A 17,661-nucleotide genomic window follows, 5' to 3' on the forward strand; every position below is an offset into this window, starting at 1 on the left:
TTCCACCATGGGAATTTGATGCCCCTTAGTGGAATGCAAGCTCTATCAGTGTACTTCATGATTTTGTAGGTTTTATATATGGCCAAGAAATGAATGAATTTTGCCACCATACCCTAGGTGTATGGCTCCATACATGCACCATTCAACATTTCACCATGTAGTCACTATAACTTTTTCTCTAGATTGATCCAAGGTCCATAAATTTGGATTTGGACTTGTTTCACATGCCCCTAGATGTTCCAATTGTTTTGCAGATAGGCATGTGTGAAAGGGTACCTATAGTGTAACTGCAGCCTAATTAGGCCTATCAAAACTTTCCAAATGTTTTTACGGAAGTGGTTTCTAGTCTCTTCTAGTGTGTGAGGTTTACATATGTTTTATATGTCCTAAAATGGTGTTTGAATCTCACTTTAAACTGTTTCTTCATGTGGGTTTTTTCTATATTATGTTTAATTTACAATTTGAAGAGCCACTAGCCTTTTCAATGGCAAACTACTGTAACTGTATATCAGTGTTGTTTGGACACAATAGAATTTCTTTATCTGTTGTATATAGACCTTAATAGGTCTAAGGTGTTTTTGTATTCCATTCCATAGTCATTTTTCTATTTTCATTCATGTTTGGGGGTATGTTCTTGATGTAGAGCACCAAGGCACTTGGTTTATATTTTTGTTTTCATATTTTTTTTTACCTACATAGGCTAGAATAAACAACCCTTGGATGAGAAGTCCATCGTTATCAAAGAAAGACACCATTTTGTATGCTTAAGGAACTTTATGCAATTTATAAGAAAAAGTTGCTCATTAGACAAATTCAAGATTTTTAATGTTTTTGGTCAATAAATCTTAGGATTTTAGTTGGTTTTAGGTATGTTGGAACCTTTTCCAAGTCCTAGAAGTGGAATCAAGTGAAAAGTGTAAAAATTGCACTTTTTGTGCAAAGTCGCATTGTTGAAAGTTGTAAAAGTTGTTCAAATTTGCAACTTAGTGGGAAATGAGTTATAATTATTAAAATATTGGTTGTAACTATTAAAATAGACATAGGAGATATATATACCTCATTTGTGAGGTATGGAGGGCATTAACATATGGATTGGAAGAAGTTGCAAAGAAAGAAATTTAACAGTTTTGGAGTAATTTTTATTGTTGTGTGCATGCTTTCTTTTTCTTCTAGTCTCATCATTCTACATGTTTTCTAGCTCAAGTTATTGCATTTTTAGTGAAACTAGGTTTTTAGGACAACATTTTGGTGCACACAACAAAAATGGGCCTCTAACTACAATTTCCTTGGTTGAAATTTCATAGTGACTTGGGAAATGGTAATAGTAGGGTCCCTTTTAATATTCCAGGATTTCAAGAATGGAGGATGTGTTTTGTGATTTTTCCAATCAAACACTGGGTCAAGTACCATGAAATATTTGACCTCTTGTAGCATGTTGATTTGTAAATGGAAAGAGTTTGGGAATTGGTGCAGGGCTAAGCATTTGGAAATAAGTTATTTTAGTGTTGTCAAACCTTCTTGAGCATTGAGTTCATTTCCACAACCCCGTTTCCTACTAATTTCTTTGTAAACCAGTCATCTACTTGACTGGGATGTGTTTAGGAACTAATAATCTCCATTTAAAGGTGGCAATGAGCTTTTTGTTGTTTTTTTAAGATCATTAATACATTTCAATGATAAATTTGAGGGATCATGCCCAGCTTGAGTATTCTAGCTTTCCAAGTCCTGTAAATGCAAGGCTATTGATGAATAGGCATTTCTAATTGAAACATTTGTGGTGTTGGAATGAAGTGTGTGACTAGATTATTTGCTTACTAATGAGCCAATTTGATGCTTCACTTCACACTGCTCCATGGACAATTCTTTAGCACTTGTTACTTCTCTATCTAAAATTTTTGTGACTATGTACATGTGCACTCTTTCTCAATAGTTGTAGGTTTTGTCTCTTCATCCTAAGTAATTGGCATACCCTAGATAACACTAAGATAACTATTTTATTCTAAAATTTCCTTTTCTCTTTGATTAATCTCTATATTAAGCAAGTTTTCTATATCCTCCTTTGTATATTTAATAGATGTAGCTATAATTCCTCTATATAGATTCCTCTGTTTATTAAGCTTTCCTCCATACGAATGAGAAGGCATGGGGAGTGAGGCCAACTTTTGGTCACTATATTAAAAAGGTAGTTATTGGCCATGCCACTTATGGGAATCATTTCAATCTTATTTTTAGAATTGGTACCTCATTTTTCTTGAAATAATAATATATATTATTTTCAGTGTCTTTGAAATATTTGTAGCTAGTATCCAATTGCTTATTCATTGTCTTTTAATATTAATGGGAAACTAAAGTATTTGGTTACCTAATAGGTCCTAGAAATCTTAACTAGGGTCCTAGAATAGTCCTAGATGGACCCATTTGACCTAAATATGTGAGCAAAAATTGCTCAAAAGTTGCAATGTTGCTCAAAAAGTTGCTTGAGCAACTTTTATAATTTTTGTAAAAATGTTGCAAATGGAAGTTTGGAAAGTCGTAACTATCCATGCTTGGGTATATGAGTATGGGAAACATTTTTTCAAAGGTTAGAAGGTTTCCAGTCAGATTTGCATTTTTAAGAAACTTTAACAACTTTTGCAATTTTGCACAAAAAGTGCAACTAATGCAAAGTTCACTAGATTTCACTTCTAGAACATGGAAAAGGTTCCAAACTATTATAAAACAACTAAAAACACCTAATCCTAGGCTATCTTGACCAAAAATGCAAAAGACCCAATTTGGCCAAATTAGCAATTTTTGTTCATATCTTGCACAAAGTGGCCTATGCATACATATCTTGCTCATATCTCTCTCACCATTCATCCTAGGATTGAACTATCTATTTTTTTAGCTTCAGGTGGCCAGGTAAACCCTAGCCCCATGCTTGTTCCATCCTATTAAGCACTCAAACATTCTTGAGCACACCAAACCAAAACATTCATAAGAGTCATTAAATGCCAAAGTGTAGCAATCTTTGATAGGGCATATCTCGAAGCTCATGCAAGGTATGGATGCAATTATAGGTGTTATAGGACCATGTTGCAAAGACCTACAATAACCTCTCTCACTTTTTGAAGATCTTACTCTATTTTGATTTTGCGATGCCATCTTGGATGATGCTGAAACTTGTAATGTTGGCTAGTACAAAGTTGCCAACTACCAAATCTCCCTCAACATTCATCATGGGATTGAACTATCTATTTCATTAGCTTTGGATGGCTAGTTAAACCCTAGCCCCAAGTTCATTTTGTCCCATTGAGTGCTCGAACATTCTCGAGCATGCCAAACCAAAACATCCCTAAGAGTCACTAAATGCCATAGGGAAATTATATTTGATGGGGCATATCTCAAAGTTCATGCAAGGTATGGATGCAATTTTAGGTGCTATAGGACTATGTTGTAAAGACTTGCAATAACCTCTCACTTTTTGGAGATCTTACTCCATTTTGATTTTGTGATGCCATCTTGGGTGATGCTGAAACTTGTAGTGTTGGCTAGTAGAAAGTTTCCAACAACCAAATCTCCCTCACCATTCATCGTGGGATCAAATTTTTTATTTTGTTAGCTCTAAGTGGCTAGGTAAACCCTATCCCTAAGCTCATCCTATCCCATTTAGCGCTTGAATGTTCTCAGGCATGCCACACCAAAAAGTCACTAAGAGTCTCTAAATGTCAAAGGGTAGAAATCTTTGATAGAGCATATCTCAGAGCTCATGTGAGGTATGGATGTAATTCTAGAAGCCATAGGAACATGTTACAAAGAACTACATTAACCTCTCTCACTTTTTGGAGATCTTACTCTAATTTTGCAATGCCATCTCGGGTGATGTTGAAACTTTTAGTGTTGGCCAGTACCATGTTGCCAACTACCAAATCTCCCTCGCCATTCATCATGGGATCAAACTATCTATTTTGTTATCTCTGAGTGGCCAAGTAAACCCTATCTCCAAGCTCATCCCATCCCTTGAGTGCTCGAACATTCTCAGGCACACCAAATCAAAACGTCCCTAAGAGTCACTAAATGTCATAGGGAAGGGATCTTTGACAGGGCATTTCTTGGAGCTTATGCAAGATATGGATGCAATTATGGCTTCCATCTCAGGTGATGCTAAAACTTGTAGTGTTGGCTAGTACGAAGTTGCCAACTACCAAATCTCCCTCACCATTCCTCATGGAATCAAACTATCTATTCTCTTAACTCTGGGTGGCTAGGTAAACCATAGCCCCAAGCTCATCCCATCCCATTGAGTGCTTGAACATTCTCAAACATGCCAAACTGAAACATCCTTAAGAGTCACTAAATGTCATAGGGCATCAATCTTTGATGAGGTATATCTCAAAGCTCGTACAAGATATGGATGTGATTCTAGGTGTTATAGGACCATGTTTTAGAGACCTACAATAACCTCTCTCACTTTTTTGAGATCTTACTCCATTTTGATTTTGTGATGCCATCTTGGGTGATGCTAAAACTCGTAGTGTTAGCAAGTACAAAGTTGCCAACTTCCAAATCTCCCTCACCATTTTTCATGGGATCAAACTATATATTCCATTAGCTCTAAGTGGCTAGGTAAACCCTATCCCAAGATCATCCCATCCCATTGAGTGTACGAACAATCTCGGGCACACTGAATAGAAACATCCCTAAGAGTCACCAAATGTCATAGGGTAGTGATATTTGATGGGGCATATCTCAGAGCTCGTATGATGTATGGATGCAATTCTAGGTGCTATAGAACAATTTTATGGAGAGCTAAAATAACCTTTCTCACTTTTTGGATATCTTACACTATTTTAATTCTGCAAAGCCATCTCAGGTGGTACTAAAACTTGTAGTATTGGCTAGTACAAAGTTTCCAATTGTCAAAACTCCCCCACCATTTAACGTGGGATCAAACTGTCTATTTCATTAGCTTTGGGTGACTGGGTAAGCCCTAGCCTCAAGCTCATCCAATCCTATTGAGCACTCAAACATTCTCAAGTATGTCAAACCGAAATGTCCCTAAGAGTCACTAAATGTCATAGGGCAACGATCATTGACGGGGCATATCTCAGAGCTCGTGCAAGGAATGGATGTGATTTTGGGTGCTATAAGACCCAATTGCAAACACCTACAATAAACTCTCTCACTTTTTGGATATCCTACTCTATTTTGATTTTGTGATGCCATCTCGAGTGATGTTGAAACTCATAGTGTTGGCTAGTACAAAGTTGTCAACTGCCAAATCTCCCTCACTATTCATCATGGGATTGAACTGTCTATTCTGTTAGCTCTAGTGGTTGGGTAAATGCTAGCCCCAAGCTTTTATTTTCCCATTGATTTCTTGAACATTCCTTGGCACACTACACCAAAATCTCCCTAAGAGTCACTAAATGTCATAGGGAAACAATTTTTGATGGGGGCATATATCAGAGCTCGTGCAAGATATGGATGCAATTCTAGGCATTATAGGACCATTTTGTAGAGACCTACAATAACCTCTCTCCCTTTTTGGAGATCTTTCTCTTTTTTGATTTTGCGACACCATCTTGGGTGATGTTGAAACTTGTATTGTTGGCTAGTACAAAGTTGCCAACTGCCAAATCTCCCTCACCATTCATCATGGGATAGAACTATCTATTCTATTAGCTCTAGGTGGCTAGGTAAACCCTAGCCCCAATCTTGTCCCATCTTGTTGAGCACAAGAATATTCTCAAGTGTGCCAAACTGAAACATCCCTAAGAGTCACTAAACAGTCATAGGGTAGCAATCTTTGATGTGGCATATCTCAGAGCTTGTGCAAGATATGGATGCAATTCGAGGTGCTATAGGATCATTTTGAGGAGACCTACAATAAACAATCTCATTTTTTAGAGATCTTACTCCATTTTGATTTTGCAACACTATCTTAGGTGATGTGAAAACTCATAGTGTTGGTGATTACAAAGTTGAAAACTACCAAATCTCCCTCACCAGTCATTATGGAATCAAACTATATATTCTGGTAGCTTTGGGTGGCCAGAAATACCTATCCCCAAGCTCATCCCCATCCGATTGAGTGCTTGAACATTCTCAGGCATATCAAACCAAAACATCCCTAAGAGTCACTAAATGTCATAGGGCATCGATCTTTGATGGGGCATATCTTAGAGATCGTGCAAGGTAAGTATGCGATTCTAGGTTCTATATGACCATGTTGAGGAGACCTACAAAAATCTCTCCCTATTTTTGGAGATATTACTCCATTTTGATTTTCCAATGCCATCTTGAATGATGTTGAAACTCATAGTGTTAGTAAGTACAAAGTTGCCAACTGCCAAATCTCCCTCACCATTCATCATAGGATCAAACTATCTATTCTATTAGCTCTGGGTGGGCAAGTAAACTCTAGCCCCAAGATCATCTTGTCGTATTAAGTTCTCAAACATTCTCGAGCATGCCGTACCAAAATGTCCATGAGTCACTAAATGTCATAGTGTAGTGATCTTTGACAGGGCATATCTCAAAGCTTGTGTGAGATATGGATGTGATTATGGGTGCTATAGGACCATGTTGCAAGGGCCTACAATAACCTCTCTCTCTTTTTAGAGATTTTTCTCTGTTTTAATTTTGCAATGCCATCTCAGGTGATGTTGAAACTCTTAGTGTTGGCCAATACAAAGTTGTCAATTGCCAAATCTCCTTCACCATTTGTCGTGGGATTGAATTATTCATTTTGCTAGCTCTAGGAGGTGTATAAACCCTAGCCCCAAGCTTTTCCCATCCCATTTAGTGCTTGAACATTCTCCAGCACCCCAAACCAAAATGTCCCTAAGAGTCACTAAATGCCATAGGGCAGAAAATTTTTGACATTTCATATCTTAGAACTTGTGTAAGGTGTGGATGTGATTCTAGGTGTTATAGGACCATATTATAGAGACCTACAATAACCTCTCTCACATTTTGGAGATCTTAATCTGCTTTGATTTTGTGATGCCATCTCAGGTGATGTTGAAACTTGTTGTGTTGGCTAGTACAAAGTTTCTAACTACCAAGTCTCCCTCACCATTCATCATGGGATTGAGCTATCTATTCTATTAGCCTTGAGTGGCCAAGTAAATCCTAGCTACAAGCTCATCTTGTCCTAGTGAGTAGTCAAACATTCTTGGGCGTGCCAAAATAAATAGTCCCTAAGAGTCACTAAATGTCATAGGGCAGCGATCTTTGATGGGACATATCTTGAAGCTCATGTGAGATATGGATGCAATTCTAGGTGCTAGAGGACCGTGTTGTAGAGGCCTACAATAATATCTCTCAATTTTTGGAGATCTTAGTCTATTTTGATTTTGTGATGCCATCCCAGGTGATGCTAAAACTTGTAGTGTTGGCTAGTACAAAGTTGCCAACTGCCAAATCTTCCTCACCATTTGTTAGGGGATCAAACTATCTATTTTGTTAGCTCCAAGTAGCCAAGTAAACACTAGTCCCAAGCTCCTCCCATCTTGTTGATTTCTCAAACATTCTTAGGCATGCCGAACTGAATGGTCCCTAAGAGTCACTAAAAACCACAGGGCAATGATCTTTGATAGGGCATATCTCAAAGCTTGTGGAAGATATGGATGTGATTATAGGTGCTATAGGACCATGTTGTAGAGACCTATAATAACATCTCTCACTTTTTGGTGATCTTACTCTATTTTGATTTTGTGAAGCCATCATGGGTGATCTTGAAACTTGTAGTGTTGGTGAGTACAAAGTTGCCAGGTACCAAATCTCTCACCTTTCATCATGGGATCAAACTATCTATTATATTAACTTCGGGTAGCTAGGTAATACTAGCCCCAAGCTCCTCCCATCCTATTGAGAACTAAAACATTCTCAGGCACACCAAATTGAATCATCCCTACGAGTCACTAAATGCCACAGGGAAGCGATCATTGATGTGGCATATCGTATAGCTTGTCTAAGGTATGGATACAATTCTAGGTGCTATAGAACTATTTTGTCGAGACCTATAATAACCTCTCTCACTTTTTGGAGATCTTACTCTATTTTGATTTTGTGATGCCATCTGGAGTGATGCTAAAACTCATAGTGTTGACCAGTAAAAACTTTCCAACTGTCAAATCTCCCTCACCATTTATCATGGGATCAAACTATCTATTCCATTAGCTCTAGGTGGTCAGGTAAAACCTAGCCCCAAGCTCGTCCCATCTTGTTGAGCATTTGAACATTCTCAAGCATGCCAAACCAAAATGTCCTTAAGAGTCACTAAATGTCATAGAGCAGTGAATTTTGATGAGGCATATCATAGGGATTGTGTGAGGTATGAATGTGATTCTAGGTGTTATAGGACTGTGTTATGGAGACCTACAATAGCCTCTCTCTCTTTTTAGAGATCTTTTTTTATTTTCATTTTGTGATGCAATCTTAGATGATGTTGAAACTTTTAGTGTTGGCTAGTACATAGTTGCCAACTACCAAATCTCCCTCACCATTCATCATCAGATGAAATTGTTTATTCCATTATCTCTAGGTGGCTGGGAAAATCTTAGTCCCAATCTCATCCCATCATGTTGAGTGCTTGAACATTTTTGGGCATGCCAAACTGAAATGCCCCTAAGAGTCACTAAATTTCATAGAGAAGTGATCTTTGATGGGGCATATCTCAAAGCTTGTGTGAGGTATGGATGCAATTCTAGGTGCTATAGGACCATGTTGTGAAGACCTACAATAATTTCTCTCACTTTTTGGAGATCTTATTCTATTTTATTTTACAATGCCATATCGAGTGATGCTAAAACTTGTAGTGTTGGCTAGTACAAATTTGTAACTACAAAGTTTTTATCACCATTCATCGTGCGATCAAACTATCTATTTCATTAGCTCTAGGTGGTTGGGTAAACTCTTTCCCTAAGATCATCCTATCCCATTGAATGCTCAAATGTTCTTGGGCATGCCAAACCAAAAAGTCCCTAAGAGTCACTAAATGTCATAGGGAAATGATCATTGATGGGGCATACCTCAAAGCTCATGTGAGGTATGGATGCAATTCTATGTGATATAGGACCATGTTGTAGAGACCTACAATAACCTCTCTCACATTTTAAAGATCTTACTCTATTTTGATTTCGTGGCACCATCTCGGGTGATGTTGAAACTCATAGTGTTGGCTAGTACAAAGTTACCAACTACCAAATCTCCCTCACCATTCATCATGGGATCAAACTATCTATTCCATTAGCTCTAAGAAGCTAATTAAACCCTAGCCCCAAGCTCATCCCATCCCATTAAGTGCTTGAACATTCTTGGGTATGCTGAACCGAAACATCCCTAAGAGTTACTAAATGCCATAGGGCAGCGATCTTTGACAGGGCATATCTTAGAGCTCGTATGAGGTATGGATGCAATTCTGGGTGTTATAGGACTATGTTGCAAAGACCTACAATAAAATCTCTCACATTTTGGAGATCTTAATCCATTTTGATTTTGAGATGCCATCTTGGGTGATGCTAAAACTTGCAATGTTGGCTAGTACAAAGTTACCAACTACCAAATGTCCCTCACCGTTCATTGTGGGATTGAACCATCTATTATGTTAGCTTTGAGTGGCTAGGTAAACACTATTCCCAAGCTCCTCCTATCTTTTTGACTACTTGAATGTTCTCATGAATGCTGAACTAAATCATCCTTGAGTCACTAAATGCCATAGGGCAACGATCTTTGATAAGGCATATCTCAGAGCTTGTGTGAGGTATGGATGCGATTCTAGGTGCTATAGGACCATTTTGCAAAGAATTACAATAAAATCTCTCACATTTTGGTGATCTTACTCTATTTATATTTTGCAATGCCATCTCGAGTGATCTTAAAACTTGTAGTTTTGGCTAGTACAAAGTTGCCAACTACCAAATCTCTCTCACCTTTCATTGTGGGATCAAAATGTCTATTCTGTTACCTCTGGGTGGCTAGGTAAACACTAGCCCCAAGCTCCTCCTATCTTATTGAGCACTCGAACATTCTTAGACATGCCAAACTAAATTGTCCCTAAGAGTCACTAAATGCCATAGGGCAGTGATCTTTGACCAGGCATATCTCAAAGCTTGTGCAAGGCATGGATGCAATTCTTGGTGCTAAAGGACCATGTTGTGAAGACTTACAATAACCTCTCTTGGTTTTTGGAGATCTTACTCTATTTTGATTTTGTGATGCCATCTCAAGTGATGCTAAAACTAGTAGTGTTCGCTAGTACAAAGTTGCCAACTACCAAATCTCCCTCACCATTTGTCATGGGATTGAACTGTCTATTCTATTAGCTCTAGATGGCTAGGAAAACTACCCTATCCCCATGCTCATCCTGTCCTATTGAGTGCTCAAATGTTCTCGGGCATGCTGAACTAAAACATGCCTAATAGTCACTAAATGTCATAGGGAAGTGATCTTTGATGGGACATATCTAGGAGCTTGTGTGAGTTATGGATGTGATTCTGAGTGTTGTAGGATAGTGTTGTGGAGACCTACAATAATCTCTCTTACTTTTTGGAGATCTTACTCTATTTTGATTTTGTGACACCATCTTGGGTGATACTACAACTTGTAGTATTGGCTAGTACAAAGTTGCAAATTGCCAAATCTCCCTCACCATTTGTCATGGGATCAAATTTTTTATTTGTTAGCTCCAAGTGGCTAGGTAAACCCTAACCCCAAGCTCATCCCATCTCATTGAGCACTCAAATTTTATTGGACATGCTGAACCGAAATGTCCCCAAGAGTTGCTAAATGTCATAGGGCATCAATCTTTAATGGAGAATATCTTGGAGCTTGTGCGAGGTATGGATGTGATTCTAGGTGCTATAGGACCTTGTTATGGAGACCTACAATAACCTCTCTCACTTTTTTGAGATCTTACTCTATTTTGATTTTGTGATGCCATATGGGGTGATGCTAATACTTGTAGTGTTGGCTAGTACAAAGTTACAAACTGCCAAATATCCCTCATTGTTCATCGTGGGATTAAACTGTCTATTTTGTAAGCTCTTAATGGCAAGATAAACCCTAGCCCCAAGCTCATCCCATCCTATTGAGTGTTTAAACATTCTTAGGCATGCCGACCCAAAATGTCCCTAAGAGTCAATAAATGCCATAGGTTAGCAATCATTCATAGGGCATATCTCGGAGCTCGTACGAGGTATGGATGCGATTCTAGGTGCTATAGGACCGTATTGCAGAGACCTACAATAAATTCTCTAATTTTTTGGAGATCTTACTCTATTTTGATTTTGTGATACCATTTGAAGTGATGTTGAAACTTGTAGTCTTGGCCAGTACAAAGTTGCCAATTGCCAAATCTTCCTCACTGTTCATCATGGGATCAAACTCTCTATTTCGTTAGCTCTAGGTGGCTAGGTAAATCCTAGCCCCAAGCTTATCCCATCCCATTAAGCACTTGAAGTTATTAGGCATGTCAAATCAAATCATCCCTAAGAGTCACTAAATGCCATAGGGTAGCGATCTTTGATGGGGCATATCTCAAACATCATGTGATGTATGGATTCGATTCTAGGTGCTATAGGACCATGTTGTAGAGACCTAAAATAACCTCTCTCTCTTTTTTATAGATCTTAATCCATTTTGATTTTGCAACACCATTTTGTGTGATGCTAAAACTTGTAGTGTTGGCCAGTACAAAGTCACCAACTGCCAAATCTCCCTCACCGTTTGTCATAGGATCAAACTATCTATCTTGTTAGCTCCAATTGGCTAGCTAAGCACTAGTCCCAAGCTCTTCCTATCTCATTGAATGCTCAAATATTCTTGAACATGTCAAACTGAATTGTTCCTAAGAGTCACTAAATGCCATAGGGCAGCAATCTTTGACAAAGCATATTTCGAAGCTCGTGTGAGGTATGGATGTGATTCTAGGTGCTATAGGACTGTATTGCAGAGATATACAATAATATCTCTCACTTTTTGGTGATCTTACTCTATTTTGATTTTGCGATGCCATCTTGGGTGATGTTGAAACTTGTAGTGTTGGCCAGTATAGAGTTGCCAACTACCAAATCTCTCTCACCTTTTGTCATGGGATTAAATTGTATGTTCCATTAGCTCTGGGTGGCTAGGTAAATACTAACCCCAAACTTCTCTCATCTCGTTGAGTGCTCAAACATTCTCGAGCATGCCAAACCCAATCATCCCTAAGAGTCACTAAATGCCATGGGACAACAATCTTTGATGGGGTATATCTTAGAGCTCATGCTAGGTATCGATGTGATTCCAGGTGTTATAGGACCATGTTGTGAAGAACCACAATAGCCTCTCTTTCTTTTTGGATATATTACTCTATTTTGATTTTGTGATGCCATCTCGGGTGATGCTGAAACTCATATTGTTGGCCAGTACAAAGTTGCCAACTGTCAAGTCTCTATCATCATTTGGTGTGGGATCAAACTATCTATTCTATTAGCTCTGGGTCACTAGTTAAACCCTAGCCTCAAGCTCATCCTATCCCATTGAGCATGTGAGCATTCTCGAGCACACCAAATTGAAACATCCCTAAGAGTCACTAAATGTCATAGGGCAGTGATCTTTGATAGGGTATATCTTGAAACTCATGTGAGGTATGGATGCAATTATAGGTGCTATAGGACCCTGTTGTAGATACCTACAATAACCTCTCACTTTTTGCAGATCTTACTTTGTTTTTAATTTTGCAACAACATCTCAAGAGATGTTGAAACTTGTAGTGTTGGTGAGTACAAAGTTGCCAACTACCAAATCTCCCTCACCGTTCATCATGGGATTGAACTATCTATTTTTTTAGCTCAAGGTCACTGAGTAGACCCTAGCCCCAAGCTTATCCTCTCCTATTAAGTGCTTGAACATTCTCAAGCACACTGAACCGAAACATTCCTAAGAGTTACTAAATGTCATATTGCAACAATCTTTGACAGGGCATATCTCAAAGCTCGTGCAAGGTATGAATGTGATTTTGGGTGCTATAGGACTGTGTTGTAGAGACCTACAATAACCTCTCTCTTTTTAAAGATCTTACTCTATTTTAATTTGGCAATGCCATCTTAGGTGATACTAAAACTCATAGTGTTGACCAATACAAAGATGCCAACTGCCAAATCTCCCTCACCGTTCATCGTGGGATCGAACTGTCTATTCTGTTAGCTCTAGGTGGTCAAGTAAACCCTAGCCCCAAGATTTTCCCATCTTTCTAAGTGCTCAAACATTTTCAATTACGTCGAACTAAAATGTCCCTAAGAGTCACTCAATGTCATAGGGCAGTGATCTTTGATGGGGCATATCTTAGAGCTCATGCAAGGTATGGATGTGATTTTGGGTGTTATAGGACCATGTTATGGAGACCTACAATAACCTCTATCAATTTTTGGATATCTTACTCCATTTTGATTTTGTGACAGCATCTGAGCTGATGCTAAAACTTGTAGTGTTAGCTAGTACAAAGTTGCCATGTGCCAAATCTCCCTCACCATTCATTGTGGAGTCAAACTATCTATTTTGTTAGCTTTGGGTGGCTAGATAATCTCTAGCCCCAATATTTTCCTATCCTGTTGAGCACTCTAACATTCTCGAGCACACTGAAATGAATCATCCCTAAGAGTCACTAAATGCCATAGGGTAACAATCTTTGATGGGGCATATCCTAGAGCTCATTTGAGGTATGGATGTGATTATGAGTGCTATAGGAATATGTTGCAGAGACCTAAAATAAACTCTCTTTCTTTTAGGAGAACTTAATTAGTTTTGATTTTGCGATGCCATCTTGTGTGATGTTGAAACTTGTAGTGTTGGCTAGTACAAAGTTGCCAATTGCCAGATCTCCCTAACCATTTCTCATTAGATCAAACTATCTATTATATTAGCTTCAAGTGGTTGGGTAAAAACTAGTCCCAAGCTCCTCCTATCTTGTTGAGTGCTCAAATTTTCTTGGGCATGCCGAACCGAATCATCGCTAAGAGTCACTAAATGCCATCGGGTAGCGATCTTTGATGGGGCATATCTTAGAGCTCGTGTGAGATATGGATTTGATTCTAGGTGATATAAGACCATGTTGCAGAGACCTATAATAACCTTCATTTTGATTTAGTGATACCATCTCGAGTGATGTTGAAACTTGTAGTGTTGGCTTGTACAAAGTCATCAACTGCCAAATCTCCCTCACCTTTCATCGTGAGATCAAACTGTCTATTTTGTTAACTCTAGGTGGCTAGGTAAACACTATCCCCAAGCTCCTCCTATCATGTTGAGGACTCAAACATTCTTGAGAATGCCAAACTAAATCATCCCTAAGAGTCACTAAATGCCATAGAGCAGCAAACTTTGATTGTGGCAACTAGATATGTCATCTCATCCAATGATGGAGACTCATGATAGAAGGTAAAGGGGTGATCATACACATAATTTTGAACATGTTATTTTTTTATTTTAATAAGGTAATCCTTGTTTGTAAGGTCAAGGAACTTGATGTCACCTATAAACCCAAATTGCCTTAGTCCTAACGATTTTCCTTTTTTTTTGTTTTTGTTAATAAGTTGACTCAATAAGTGTTTTGAGAGTCATTACACCTTATATAGCTACATGTTATCATTGAATGGAGTTAGTGGAAAATTTTAATGATCTTCTTGGTTTTCTTAATAGTCATTTCATGGGTTTGAAACATAACCACTTCCCTTTGTGAAGAGTTGTCTAAAAATCAGCAAATTACATGTTGTTGCAAAGAAAATATAGTCATAGGATGTTGGAAGGATGGAATAGATGATAGACTAACATTTTTGAGATAGTTATTAGGTGTTCCTTGAAGTGGCTAGGATGTTAGTTTGAAGTAAGAAGTTGATTATGATCCATTTCTCAAATTTTCTCATTTTTTTGTTATTGCTTCCCAAGTCTTGAATAGGGAAAGTGATCAAGTAGTTTTGTGATATTGGGTCAAAGTTTGTTCAATATTGTAACCAAGTTGGAAAGATTCTTTGAAGACACTTATGAAGGCGGGAAAGGTAATTCTCCATAAAAGTGTTCTTGTTGGGAATCAACTAGCTTTTGGTGTGAGCACTTTGCATCATTTTGGATGCAATTTACATTAAAATGAAATACATGAAATGTACTTAAAATTTAAACAATAAAAATAAGATATATATTATGATAACCAATAATGTCATACATGAACAAACATATAATATACAAGGTTGCATGGGGACGAGGGTACTTGGGGTACTTAGGGTACTGGTACGGGTATGGGTACAACTATTTTTTATAATAGGGGATGGGGGTACTTGGGTATGTCAAACTTTATTTTTAATTATGCTTTTATATTTATAGAAAACTTGAATTTATGAGTCATGAGAATAATTTTTGAATCAAGAACAGTGATAAAGTTTACAAATGTAATGTATTGTTTTCGGTTTGAGATTTGTTATATGTTTGTAATAATAATTTATGATAAATGTTTGGATGCATAACATAGAAAGTAAACTTTCAACATGAACAAGAAGATCATAAATCATATGACAATGACATATTACAAATGATAAATTTTTGGCTTTAACAATGATTGAGTTTATTGTTTATTAATATTGTATCAAAGTTTCAAACTAATTAGGTATTGAATTAAGCTTGATAAAAAAATAATAGAGAAGGAAAACTTTAAACATGAACGAGATCATAAATCATATGACAATGACATATTGGAAATGATAAAATTATGCTTGAACAGTGATAAAGTTTATTGTTAATCAATATTCTATCAAAGTTTCAAACTGATTAGGTATTCAATTAAGCTTCATAAACAATGAGCTGATACACAAACAAAAAATCGAAAAAAAAAATTTTAGAAATCTCAATCAAGGTCCTTGGCTATGATGATCTCCACCAAGTACCTAGTACTTGGGTACCTGGGTATGAGTACCAGGGGTGTGGGTACAAGTACCAATAATATAGTATGATAACCAAAAATGTCATACATAAACAAACATATAATATATTATGATAACCGATAATGTCATACATAAACAAACATATAATATATTATGATAACCAATAATGTCATACATGAACAAACATATAATATATTATGATAACTAATAATGTCATACATGAATGAACATATAATATATTATGATAACCAATAATGTCATAAATGAACAAACATGTAATGTAAAATGATAACCAATAATGTCATACATTAACAAACACTTAATATATTATGATAACCAATAATGTCATACATGAAAAAACATATCATATATTAACCAATAATGTCATGCATCAAATATATGTCATACGTCAAATATAAAATTTCATATATACATCAAATGTATATCGAATATGTCCATTGACATATAATCCAACATATATGTTCACTAATGCCTGTGTGTGTGTGTGTGTGTGTGTGTGTGTGTGTGTGTGTGTGTGTCTATCAACTATATCTTCTCCTTCCCATGAGGGGAAAGAAACAAATCCCTAGATATCTTTGGTCATTGTGTAGAGGGAGATGATGGGGATGATGGGGTCTTCCTCACATGCTCGCTCATCCTCTTGTTTAGCCTCTTCTCTAACTCGAGCTAATCCAAAAAAAGTAGATATGAATCAATAATTATTATACATTGAAATAAAATATATGAACACACAAAATTAATTATTTTCTTATCACCATCAAATAGTCACTCTGTACATCCACCTCAAAGGCTCGCAAATGATTGGGTGTAACAAGGCCCTACAAAGATTCAATTAATATAATCACTTATAAATTACATTAGAAATTTTGATACTAACTATTATAAACAACAACTAAAACCAAGAAAATTCTTTCATACCTTAGTTAATGGCTCTGAACTAGCCATCACTATAGCAACACCATGATCAATGGACTAGCAAAGATGAGGAGGAGTTACAGATGTCAAGATTTGCATGTCATACAATAAAAGTTACATGTAACATGAAACATGAAACAAATATAATCAAATGAATTAAATTAACATGAAACAAATGTACCTATACAAAAAAGATGTAAAATATTACAAAATAATGCAAAAACAAGAGTAGAAAATGTACTACACGATCTCAATCTTGAACATAAAGATAACCAATATTGTGGTAGAAAATGTACTACATGATCAATTTATAAAAAAAACTTCTTTTTCAAAGCACGTACACACTTTGCAAAATTAAAAAGAAACATTGGGTGTCATGTGTTTGGCACCACAACTTGGTGTGCATAACCAATATTGTGGTGGTGATGTAAAGAGGAAAGGTGACAAAAACATAAAGATAACATGGAGACATGACCAAAGAACAAGAGGAACTTATCAATATTTGTATTCTCTACTTGTGTTTTCTATTAGCATTTTGTTTTTTTGAATATTTTATCAATGAATTCTAATGATGTGACATATTATGTGTTTTTTAGTCTAGTATCATAATCTATCTTTCTCTAATATGAGATAGTAGAAGAAATAAGAAATATAAGTTTTTGTACTATCTACATGTCTTTGGTTAACATTTATCATTTTGAAATAGTGTATGCAATTATTCCTATGTAAAAATATCAACATGGAAGTACACTTTTCTTCTGATGATGACCATAGTCAAAATCTAAAACATTCTATGAAATTTGAATCATGTCATACTAAATACTTGGGA

The sequence above is a fragment of the Cupressus sempervirens genome, chromosome 3 (assembly GCF_028749045.1).
Source record: "Cupressus sempervirens isolate cs-2001-9-10 chromosome 3, ASM2874904v1, whole genome shotgun sequence".
Lineage (NCBI taxonomy): Eukaryota > Viridiplantae > Streptophyta > Pinopsida > Cupressales > Cupressaceae > Cupressus > Cupressus sempervirens.